This window comes from Hetaerina americana, unplaced genomic scaffold, assembly GCF_022747635.1.
Source record: "Hetaerina americana unplaced genomic scaffold, ioHetAmer1.1.p SCAF_2, whole genome shotgun sequence".
Lineage (NCBI taxonomy): Eukaryota > Metazoa > Arthropoda > Insecta > Odonata > Calopterygidae > Hetaerina > Hetaerina americana.
In genome coordinates this window covers 67,634,367-67,646,824 of record NW_027286763.1, presented here as the reverse complement: position 1 = coordinate 67,646,824, position 12,458 = coordinate 67,634,367, and the positions used below count along the sequence as shown (strand labels likewise).

General features: G+C 35.7%; 1 protein-coding gene across 1 annotated transcript in view; it reads left to right on the top strand.

The window, feature by feature from the left end:
- Positions 1-12,458, top strand: part of LOC139687560 (serine/threonine-protein kinase 32B) — a 538,955-nt gene that overhangs the window by 116,413 nt on the left and 410,084 nt on the right. The window lies entirely within an intron of this gene.

The following is a 12,458-nucleotide window of genomic DNA, read 5'->3' as shown; positions in this document are numbered from 1 at the left end:
CTATGCCTTGCTGTTTATTTCGTTTAACAGATGGAAGTTTCAATACCCTCGAGAAAGCAGCTTAAAACCTCGTTTAACTACTATGTTAATGAGCCCTCACTTTAACTGGTTGTCTCAAGGGTTTTTAAATATCAGCATCTTTCGGAATCTGAGGAGAGAAATGTGACTTATGTGAATGTGAATTATTTATGGACTATGACAAGCATGTTAAAATTTTACTGCGTTTTGATTAATTATGAAAACATGAAAATAAATTGATACAAAGAGTAAAATATTTTAAAAATTGATTTGGTGTTTGACGTAAGAAATTTAGTCAAAATTACATTTATTTCATTTAAGCTGCACAATATATATTTTACATAAGATGCACATATATTTTTTGGCTTTGTTGAAAAACTTAAAAATATGTAAATTAACAATTAATGTTTGACCTAATGGGAAGAAAATACTAAGTGGCTGTGTACCCATAAAATAAACTCGAGATCATGTATATATTTTGTTACAGTTGCAATACAGGGTTTAACTATCTCGCATTGTAGTACAGTTTCGCAAAAACGGTTCTTTTTTATATCCTTCAAATCATTATTTTTTTACTGAGTCGGACCGTCATGAATAATAAGAGAACTAAAAATGGTGCGTTAAGGAATATAATTCTTCCTGCTATCTATAAGTATTAAGATTTTTACCATGAATAATAGACCCCCTGGGTACTGAGAAAATCAAGTGAATCAACACCGTTGAAGAGCCATGAGACTGTTGGAATATAAGGTCCCATTTCCAAAGAAGATTCCTTAGCAAGCGGAATATCGAACTAGTAGCATCGTCCTGCTAGGGTTAATCAATTCGTTAATATTCACATGCTATGCTCACATCGAAGTCTTTACCAGTCCGGGGTCCCACCGATCGTTTCAACCACCTTTCAGGCATTATTTCGGCTGAGGTCCCTGCATTATAGAGTGTAGAAGAGCTTTTCTAATGGATGGTACATATCATTAGATTCCTGTGTCATGGGAGGTTATTTTACAGAAATATATTAATTAATCTTACGTAAGATGGTCCCTAGCGAATTTGGCTTCATCTTTGGCCTTCATTTATCTAAACTATTTCCGGCAGTATCCATTACTCCTAGACTTAACAGTCTATAGCTCATCGTCATTAATGCGGTTTTCCCGTTGGCATACGTTCCCGGGGTTTAGTTATGAAGTAGTGCTTTGTGAAGAAAATGCAAAATTCTGTGGCATCGAAACGTCAAAACAACATATTTGAGTGACCTTTCTCTGTGTTTCTATGGTTAAAAAATGTACATGTGTGCTTTTATATATTTGTGCGTCGCAGAAGAGCGTTCCATTTCGAAGATATATATTTATTTATAAATATATTTATGCTTATATACGCATAAAATGTGTATATGCACACACACACGCGCACGCGCACACGCGCACATGCATATATATATATATATATATATATATATATATATATATATATATATCGACATTACTGATAGGCATACTACCGTTTGTTTTGGGCGCCATTCGGAAATAAACCATAATTAAGACAGTAAGAAAAAATAATGGGATAAACAGAAATGCTCCTTCGTTTTCACATGACTTCAGGCCGGTCATTTATTCTTGGACACGCTTACTCTTCGGGGGACCTCATCAGATTCTCTCTTTCCTCTAAATCATCGTTCCAACCATTTTTCAGCATTAGGCCGTCTGACCCTTATCCTTTATATTCTGCTGACATTTTCGTAATACCGCATCTTCACTCACTTCTTCCCCTTCCCACATCCATAATCAAGATTGCTTTTATTGGCCTTCATAGGGATGCTTACTATGCCTGACCTAACGACTGCAACATTAGCAAAACACATTTTCCCTCAGCCTGAGGGGGCGTGAAGCTCACTCAATTCATTTTTCTTGCCTGGTCAGTTTAAATGGCAGTTAGGTTTCCTTTTCCGTGCACTATGCATTGCCTTGGTACTTTTTAAATGTCGAACGAGTGTGGTTTATGTTAAGGTGTTGTGTGTATGAAAAATATCCACTTCTTGTTTTTTCAGTAGAAATTAATATTTTAATGTCTGTAGGTCACGCCGTGGCCATTTTACCTTTGATTTCTGATTTTGTCTCAATTCTGTATGTTGACATGCACTTCATTGGGAATAAGAAGCCCAGATAACACAAATATTGTTGACCTTGATGGACCAACTTTTGATTTTTTCATTATCACTGGGATTGAAAGAAATTATTATTTTTGTCTAGCTTATGACAGACGTGAACTCAGTCATATCTCAGTGTCCTATTTTTTTTTTAGTATCCCTCCGTCATTCCACTCAGCTGTTATACAGATCACTGTGTCTACTTTGTTTTTTACCCTGCTTTTTGTTTTGTCATCTCAAGCGGTAGGAGTTTGCGTAATTATTTTTAGAAACATCACGCTTCTCATTACTCCGCATGTGTTGTCAATGTATTTAATTTCTCCATTTCAATTTCAGTAACTTAATAATATGTATACTCTGTAAAAATGATTGTTACAATGTACATGTATCTTTCCTCTAATTAATAGGGTTTTCGCAGGTTTTTCACACCCCCCTTCTCTTCGTGGGTGTTTTTCCTGCGTGGGTTTTTACTAGTTGAGCAATGCCACGCTCTCCCTAGCTTTTCCCACAAACCTCATTCTTTGCTCAGACTTTCCTCATTTTATTGTACTGTTGACTTCACTGTCATTTAATTTGAGTATATGTAGGTGTATTCTTAATTTATATATGTATATGTATATGTATATGTATGTATGTATGGGTGTGTATGTGCGTACTTATGTTTGTATTTATGTATGTGTATGAATGCATGTATGTATGTTTATGTGTGTATGTGTATGTGTGTGTGGATATGTATGTATATGTGTAGGTATGTGTATGAATATAGGTATGTATGTGTGTGTATGTGTATGTATGTGTATGTGTGTGTCTATATATATGTATATACTGTTTTCTTTTCGATGTGCAAATCTGTGTTAATGAATTGATGTCTGTCTATAGGTATTTATGTGTACATGTGACTGTATTTATAAGTTTAATGGCTAATATAATATGTATATGACGATGGGTTAAATGGAAGAAGGGACCATTTGGTCTCAATTTCGCCCAAATAAAGACCACTATCTATCTATCTATCTATCTATATTTTACTATAAATTTAATGTTCATAATCATCGAAAAAAATTGTTTATTAATGCTAACTTTAAAACAATCAAATACTATTTTTCTCTACAAAAATTATCTTACTTTACTTTTACTACTCTTTTTGAATACCGGAGGAATCCAGGAAGACGGAGAATGAATCTTTTTGTGATGACTTCTCTGTAGATTAGAGCAAATTATTCTCTCGTTGGATGAAAAATATTATCGAATTCATTGTTTATCAAGGAATTTATGCTCATTTATTTTCATGTTATTCTGTATTCCTTGTAGGAATAAACGTTTTTGATATTTTTGATAACAAGAAAAGATTCACGAGATAATTTTTTTAATGAAGGTACAAAAAGATATCCAGTGATTAAAAGGTTAATGAGAATGAAATTTTTTTTGGAGAATGGGGAATGCATTCATTTAGTGGGAAGAAATGCGGTTATAATGGTGATCATCATTAAATATGCTAAATTGGATAGGAGTATTTGGTATTAAGGTAATAGGTTGTATGATCATTAAAAATTCCTCACAACATGCAAAAGATCTTCATTTCCTTGCAATACATCTTTGGTAATTAAAAAACCCTGGAGCTAGTATATAACAAGCAGGTGGTGTTAATGAATAATAATATTAGTGCTGGAGGAGATTAGCACATCTGATGTAAATTGAGTGATCCTTACATCAGGGGTTGTTGGTTTATATTCCAATCGTGTGACCCTTTACTTACACACGAACATCCCATGCAATGGCCGTTGATTTTTTCATAACCTGTCGTTCTCGGTTTTGATCTAAAAATTTAGTAACACTAGAAAATGGCTAATAATAATATTATCTGGCATGAGTAGGTCGTATTGAAATTCGGTCGAAATTTACAGGCACCGCAGTGCATCTCCGTCGCGACATTTTAATTAAAAGTGAGAAAAATCATTCAAAATTTGTGTTTGGGCGAATTTTGTTTTTGCTGAGTTTCGGGGAGTATCAAGGAAAGGAACTGCTACCCTTCCCTACACTGATATGTGAATTTCACACGCCGTCGGGCTTAGCACTGGTCGAACTCTACTATCACCTACCGACCCGACCTACGGGTTGATTACTATGTTTTTGTTTTTTTATAGTATAAAGATGTTCGATAAAATGAATGTGGCCACGAAATGGTTCAAATGAGTGCATTCTAAGGCGATTTTTGGTATTTTAAATAGGGAATGATATTGATTCCAGGCATAATTGAATTTTGCACGTCATTTTGCATGGCATGTTTTTACATGTCAATCAACCTGAAGAAATTTTGGAAATAATTCCGTTGGACTCGGCTCCCCTACATATACAGGTCTATATTTGTAGGCGTCAAATTAAAGCAGGATCCAACACTCAAAAAACAAAATCCTCAAAAGATTCGGATCTTTATCTTTGTTCTTCTTTTACAGATTTTTTTAATTGCCTTCATTTTGAATCGAATAGCTGATAGGATATTTGGGAATTGCTGTGTTCAAATCTGTGACACTTGGGAATAAGGTCTCCTTTCCTGATGTTATCTCACCAAGGTCTATTAACCCTGAAAATATCAGCCAAATCAAATCGGTAGTGTTGATTGGAATATAATCACTATCATCGAAGTCGCATTTCCTGGGGAGTAATTTCATATTAAAAGGCACAATATATGTGTATACGATATATACTGTATGCTCCGTACAGTTATGATGTAGATTGACTTTATGTATTTTATCCGAATAAATATATTCGTGAAAGATCTCATTATTAAATTGTTAGTTTTTACGAATATGAAATACACTGCGCATAATAATTCACAGTTATAATTACTGCCTCTTGCAAAGTACTTTTAATTAGCAAAGAGAAATAATACGATGCTCGTGCGTTGCCATCATTAGTAAGTAATGTTTTTATTGAGATTATAATAAATCTCGAACGCTCTCGAGTTAATATTATTTGTTCTGGTTGGCTATACAACAAATAAAAATGAAATGAAAATATAACCCTACATGAAACCCATAACCCTACAAGGCCGACATCTTCAAATCCCATATCATGGAACAATTTTGCATTAATGATCGTATGCGTTCTTCTTAGATAACACATCTACCAAATCCTTGGATAACTGGAAATTAAGTAAATTAAAAAAGAGAAATTTTTTGGCTGTTTATATGCGTGTATACGGTATGTTCAGATTATGTGAATACCCTATTAAATTGAGCCATGAGGCTAATGATTAAGATAGGTAGACATAAAGTAAAGAATCACTACTCTTCTAAACTATTTTAGTGATAAAGAGGTCGAAAACAAGTTTAAAACCTTTAAATCACTAGTTTAATTTGAAGAGCAAAATGTTTCACGCTACAATATAAACCAGCTACCAAGACAAATGATAGTCTTGGTAGCTGTTTTATATCGATAACCAAGTCTACCCCTGCCCCCAAAAAGACATTAACCAGTTAGCCTCGACTATCTATTTTCTTGCAAATGTCGAACCTGACATGGTTAATTCGGCTTGTGTAATGTAACCTCAAATGCTGAAGGATACGGCAATATAACAACCAGCTTGGGCTGAATAAGAACATCGCTCTTAATGGCGCTTCCTTGTCTCTTCAACATTTTTGATACTTCATCAAAAAAAGGTTCTATTTAAAGATTTAGTAAAAACTCTCGTTTTATTTATACCCAAGTGCAGTATAAGTAATTAAGGGAGGTGATATATAGCTAAGGTCATTTGCGCCATAGGGGATAGCTGGGCCATGGGTGGTGGTAAGATGCTCAGGGAATGGAGGAGGGGTAGGGCGAAGCAGGGCGTCGGCATTACCTTACTCTTTTCGAAAGGCTTCATTGGTCCACAGTTTAACGTCCAATCTTACGGACGGCGTGTACTCCCCTGGAAGTACTCTCAACCCAGTATCCCAAATAGGTATAGGAATATTACTGAAAACATCCTACGCCCTGCGGGATTCAAACCCAGCCCCTTTGGGTAGGAAGCCAGTATTAGCCGCCAACACCATCACGATCCACTTTATACCTACGTGTTTCAATTCCGCTATTTCATTTAATATTTAATTAAACTAATCTTAAATGTTCGAATTCTTTTATTAAAATTGCTTTGCCTGGAATGTGAAAATTGTACTTTTAAGCAATGGAATTATCTGTGGTCCTTTTCCACTATTTTTTTTAGAATTATCACTAGCATCATGCTTTTTGGGAGTAAGATCTTAATTTAGGTGCAGCGTGCGGAATATCTGTGGGAACTCCGGGTGTTCAAACTTCCCCTAAGGAGCTTCAAGTGAAAAATGCAATTTTACTTTTATGGGCGTTTAGCCGTGTCTATAAACTCGGAGTCAAGTATAAATTGGCCTTTTACTCATTTGCGCGTTTAAATGCCGCCTGTCGAAAAAAAAATTCGCATTGTTTCCTGTAGTCACCTGTATTATCTCGTCTTTTTATTGTAGGAAGGCGGCATCAAAGTTTCCGAAACTGTATACCTTTAGAGTTTTCAATTACAGGAGTGATAAAACGGTGTACGAACAGTGCAGGAGGAGGGTGTGAGATTTTTACTTTGCAAAGCGATTACACAGCCCTTTGTCCTTGGCACAGTACTTAAGATCCTTGTTGATCCAGCAACGTGGGCGACGGGAAAGCGTGTAAATACCCGGGAGGTGTCCTGTACGGTCTCCGCAAAGAGTTTGCATCCCACTCCGGTGTACGCTTCACATCCGCCCCGTGCAGTGAGAGGGGTGCATAAAGGAAACCACCCTCGGAGGGAGTCCCTGTGTTGGGGTTGTGTGGCCGTCACGAGAGAGGACATTGGCGAGATTAACCTCCTTCTCCTTGGGCCCTTCCCCTCCCGAGTTCGGGAACTATCCGGGTCGCTCAATGACCCTGTTGTCCCTCACAGCTTATTACTTCGGGCTGCATCCCAAATGACCTGCCATGTCCCGGCAAAGGCTTAGGCGTCGGAATGGGCGATAGTCATCTATCTTCGATGGCTTGCCTCTCTGCGTAGCTAATATTTTCTCTCACATCGCTACGTTATCACCCAGGCCGGCATCAAATTGCAATTGCAGTCAGATTATCATTAAAGAGAATGTGTAATTCCTTTATTCAATAACAATTTTAAATTGATAAAATTAAAGAAGTGTCTGGGAATTTATTTAAGTTTTTTCTTGTAAAACCATTGGTATTTTATTTCATATATATTTGTAAACTTCTGTTGGAGTTCTTCATTTTTAAAAATACCTTTTTTCCATGTGCAGGCCCTATATCTTGGAATTAATGATGGAAAATATTATTTAACTCAATATCAATCGTAATGTCATCTGTGCCATTCCAACAGAATTGAGGTGAACTGTAATCAGTTTGCACTACTCTACATTGCTGATGGAATTTCTCCCGAAGCTCAATTTGCTCTTGAAAATGTGCATAGTTAATTATTTATAAGGCATTTCAACCCATTGATAATTAGGCAAAATAACTGTTATGAATAAAATTGCACCGCAAAAATATATTAGCTTTTGTTGAAACTTCTAGTGACAGAGATTACGTATCACTCTCCGAGTGGTGTATTGCCAATTTAGTAGAAAGTGGTAAAAGTTTAGTAGTAAAACGAAAATTATGTAATTTGAAACTAAAATGATTACATTTATAAATTATGGTTATATATATATATATATATATATATATATATATATATATATATATATGTATTTTCCGTCAAGGATTTTACCAGTCTATTCACCCCATATACGACGAAGTATCTAATTTACCGCTTCCACTTGCAGCCATGATGAATTTATTCAAACATTTTAGTGTAATGGATGAGATAAATTACTCCACATAATAAATATTTGTGATACCAAGAGTTTGCCTGTCGACTATAACTCAGTAACTAAGGCCTCAAATGATGAATCTTGAACAACCAGATGATCTTAGTAAATTTAGGTTCCACAAATGTAGTTATTTTCTGAACTAATGGTCATCGTTTGAACTATTTACGCATTATTTGCCCTACACATTATTCTCTGATGATAAAGACCCCCGAATCCACTTATTAGTTTTAAGATTTATCTGAGTTATTACTGCTAAACGACGTGTTTAATCACTAATACGTCATAATATATCACATTGTAATTTTTTATTTCATATTTTCGTGTGTAAACTATCTCATGGGAGATTTATAGAACCATCTTGCTCTCCATGATTCCCTAATTCACTCCTTATATTTATAGGTTTTCACATAAATAGATATGTTCCACCACTCATCTCTCTTAGTTTACCCGTTTCTTTCATCTCTATTTTATCACCTGCGTTTATGTATCAAATACCATTTATTATCGGCCTAAGTACTAAGTCTTTTACCCTCAGGAATTTTATCTGTACTTTCCATTTGCTGATGACCACATTCACTCATCGAAGGGTTTGTCACTCAGTCTGTTTATTCAATAATCAAATTTCTCTCCATCGTTTTATATATTAATTTCATTCTGCTGCTGCCGTTGAGTTACACCATCTGAGAAGTCTAGTCTTTTTTTGTGAACCGCTTTCTATAATTAGATTGTTATTTTCTGGTACAGCTCTTTTGTGGTAATTTTCTTTAGCTGGAAGGAAAAGTATATTTTAGTTTGAAATGACTCGGAAACTTCTTACTTGGCCATCAACTTCACATATTCCGGACTATGGAATCGTATCATTTATTCAAACCTTAACCGACCCGTTTAAGCCATCATAACATCATTTCTTCATGCCATCTCCTATCTGGCAAATCTCTTTTCTTGTCTGACGGAACATAATCCAAAAATCCGATTACCTTCCAGTCCCCCACTTTAACTTTATTTCCTCCGCGATAAGCCGCCTCCACTAGCCAATGAGCAATCTGGAATGATTGGCGTTGTTCGGTAGCGGCGACATTTTTAAGCTTTTGACCGTTTCTCGTCCTTCTCTCTCTCTTTTCCTATCTCTCACCCGGACGTCGTCTCCATGGCAATGCACATATTTTTGTTTATCGACATCCAGCCCTTTGTACCCATCTCTTTGTTATTAGGGTGACTCCGTTGAGCTTATCAGCCGTTCTTGGCTCTCCTTTCTAGGTCACCCATCGCTCTCAATCTATGATTTCTACCTCTCTTACTATCTTTTTGACCCCCCGGCTTCCCTCCATACATCTGCGCCATTGTTACCTAATGTTAGTCTCAATGAGCTATGCCAGCCCTTTAATACAAACTACGAGCGGCTGTCGAGGTAATTCACATTGGTAAGATTTTCTTACCTGGAGCTCGCATGGTATTTAAAGTTTGATTATTTGACTCTCACGAGAAAGAGGAAGGTGAAATATAATAATAGTGATAATATATGGCGAAAGCCCTCAAAACTTGCTCACTAATGACTCACTAATTCATCCACACGGTGTGTCAACCCATGGAACAAAGAACTTAAATCTTGGCACAACTACTGTGGCGTAGTCAAAAATTAAGATAAGATTTTTCATCGGTAAAACCCTGAAGGGTGCCCTATTTTATGGTTTCTAGGAAAAACAAACAATTTCTAAAAACTTACGGAAAATTTTCTGTGCGAACATTTAAGGTTGGTATTATGATTTACTGGGAAAAGACACGACAGAGAAAGGAGTGTATTGCTATGATTTGAAACAAAAGAAAATTGCATGATTGCATATTCTATATTTTAAAAGGTGTAAATATTATTGATTTAATTATTTTAGTCATGGAAAGTAACAGACATTAGTGAATCGCCAGACTAGATTATAACAACGTAGTCAAATAATAACTTATCTCTAAGAAACTTTTGGCAATCTTTCCAACACCTGTCAAAAACGGGAATTCATATATAATCCGAATTAAGAATGAGTATATTTATTCAAAATCGATGGCATTACAAATATAGTTTAAATTCTAAATTTAGCTTCTATTGTTTAATGAAATGAGACCAATTAAAACAGATTGACAATTGAAAATAAATCTATTTGAAACGAAATTCTATGCCCAAAGGTTTGCCTATGTATGATTTATGTTCCTTAGAATTTCGCGCGCAGAGCATATTATTGCACGAATAACATTTTTGCGAATATTATTTGGAGGACATCGTGAAAATTTTGTGTCTCACAATGCCACATAAAGTAACTATACTTTTCAAAAGCAGTTGCCTGAGGAAGAAGGAGGATTGCAGAGATCAAACGAAGAATGCCGTCGGTAAGAGAGAGAAAGAGATGCATATAATCTTTTGCCTGGGAAGACGGTGAGGGCAGGACGGGGGATTAGGAGCGAGAGATGACGAAGGACAAAATACTCTTTTGTTCAAGTGTATAATATTTCGCATTTTATGTCATAAAAAAGTTAATAAAGTAAATATTCTCAATGCTATATTCACGGAGAATCCTTGAACCGCCTCTGAGATACTTCTGAATGAACAGCTAAATGTGGCTAACATCAAATATATTTTTAAATATCGTATATTCGATCAACTAATCTGCGCGAGTCTTCTTTCTGTCCTTTTTTGGTCATTATTAGTTCTAATTCTCACTATCCTTCGGTACGCACCTTGAACTGGCATTCGCGTTGCATCGAAGACCCCCGTTAGCTTTTTACGCGGCGACTTTCATCCATATATTCACATTTCTTCTTTGCTGCATTCTGTATATCCGCTTTCTTATTCCATTGCCAAGGTCCCCACATCTTCCGCATGCTCTATCAGCTCTTCTCTCGTGCTGCCAACAATTCATAGTTTTCTTAAGTGCACTTCCGGGAAATACTCTTGTTGAGATTAGCGTTTTTTGCTAATAGCGAAAAGATTGAAACTATCGAAGCGAGTGAAGCCAAAATAAGACCATCATGAAAATTTAACAAAGTAATTCTCTACCGTTGTCGCGCACCGGTTCACTCAATTCGACCCTATAATATGCTATTTCATCGAACCTTAGTAAAACATTAAAAATATTAGTGAAACTTTGGCACAGTAGTATTTATCCTGATCTCCAATAGAAATGGATACAGAAGAACTCTTTCAAAACAATAAATATTTGAAATGGTGAAGCCTGGGGATCAGAAAAATATTCCAACATAATCCATGTGTGGAATGTCCCCATTTCCTAAGTGAGAGTCTCAGGCAGTTGGCACGCGTTATAAAAGGAGTTGACATGAAGGGAAGGGGAAGTGATGACGATACAGAAGTAAAGAGAATGAAAAATCAAGGCGAAAGAATGGGACTTGAAAAATTGCTATAAAGAGTGAACGGGAAACGATGAGCTAAGGAGTTAACTTGAGAAGTTGGTTGGTTTAAACTATCTCGCCCACTAGGTGTGTTTTAGTATGGTAGAGATTACAGGAAGCTCTATCAGAGGATTAACAATATAGAGAAATACCCTTACTGAATAAAATTTTATAAGTTCAATTTGCCGGATAGATGGAACCGTGACTAAACGACAATATAACAATAGAAGAAGGCACAATAAAAATTTAAAACAAGTAGGTAATGAAATACATCAAAAGTAGTTTATCCTGATAATAAGGATAAACGTAATTTCATTTATAATTAAGAACAAACGTAATTTATCCTGATAACACATTTGTAGCTTTCCCCTGTGTTGAAACAGGTGTGTTGACTGGTGGATAGTAGATAATTAAAACTTGACTGAATATAGTATATCTCATTTTTTACGATGTCACGTGTCAACGATGGCAAACTTAATTTTGACGACAGAACGGTGTGCGCTTGGACAAGCTTGAGCCTGACACGGCTGGATAACCTTTAGTGTTTCCAGCAGGTGGCTTCTTTTATTTGAGCAGCAAAGCGTGCCTTGTGAATTACAGCATGCAAACTCCACATAAACGGAAAGTGGGATACTTTTTCCTGAGTAAGCAGCTCAAGCATAATGAATTAATGTGAAATTATTTAGAGTGGACTGAATGTCAACGCTTTTCATTTATTTTCTCGCTATAGATAAACGTCAAAAGTAAATAAATATAGAAGACATTTTAAGCACTATTTAATATTTATATTCAGCATATTGTTTGACTAAATTGACCAAGAAAAAAAGGTAAATGGATTCATGTCAATTTTTTATCCATGTTATTTAATTGTTTGGAGGAAAATTGCGTAATAGTTGTAATATGTACATCAATTGGGACCCATTTTTCTATAGATGAAAATTAATACGCTCAATTTATTGCCTGTGTTCAATTTATGTTTAAGATGGGTGTACATTTTTATTATTTGCATAATTATCAATAGGTACTGCATCGCCAGCCGACTTTCAATTTCT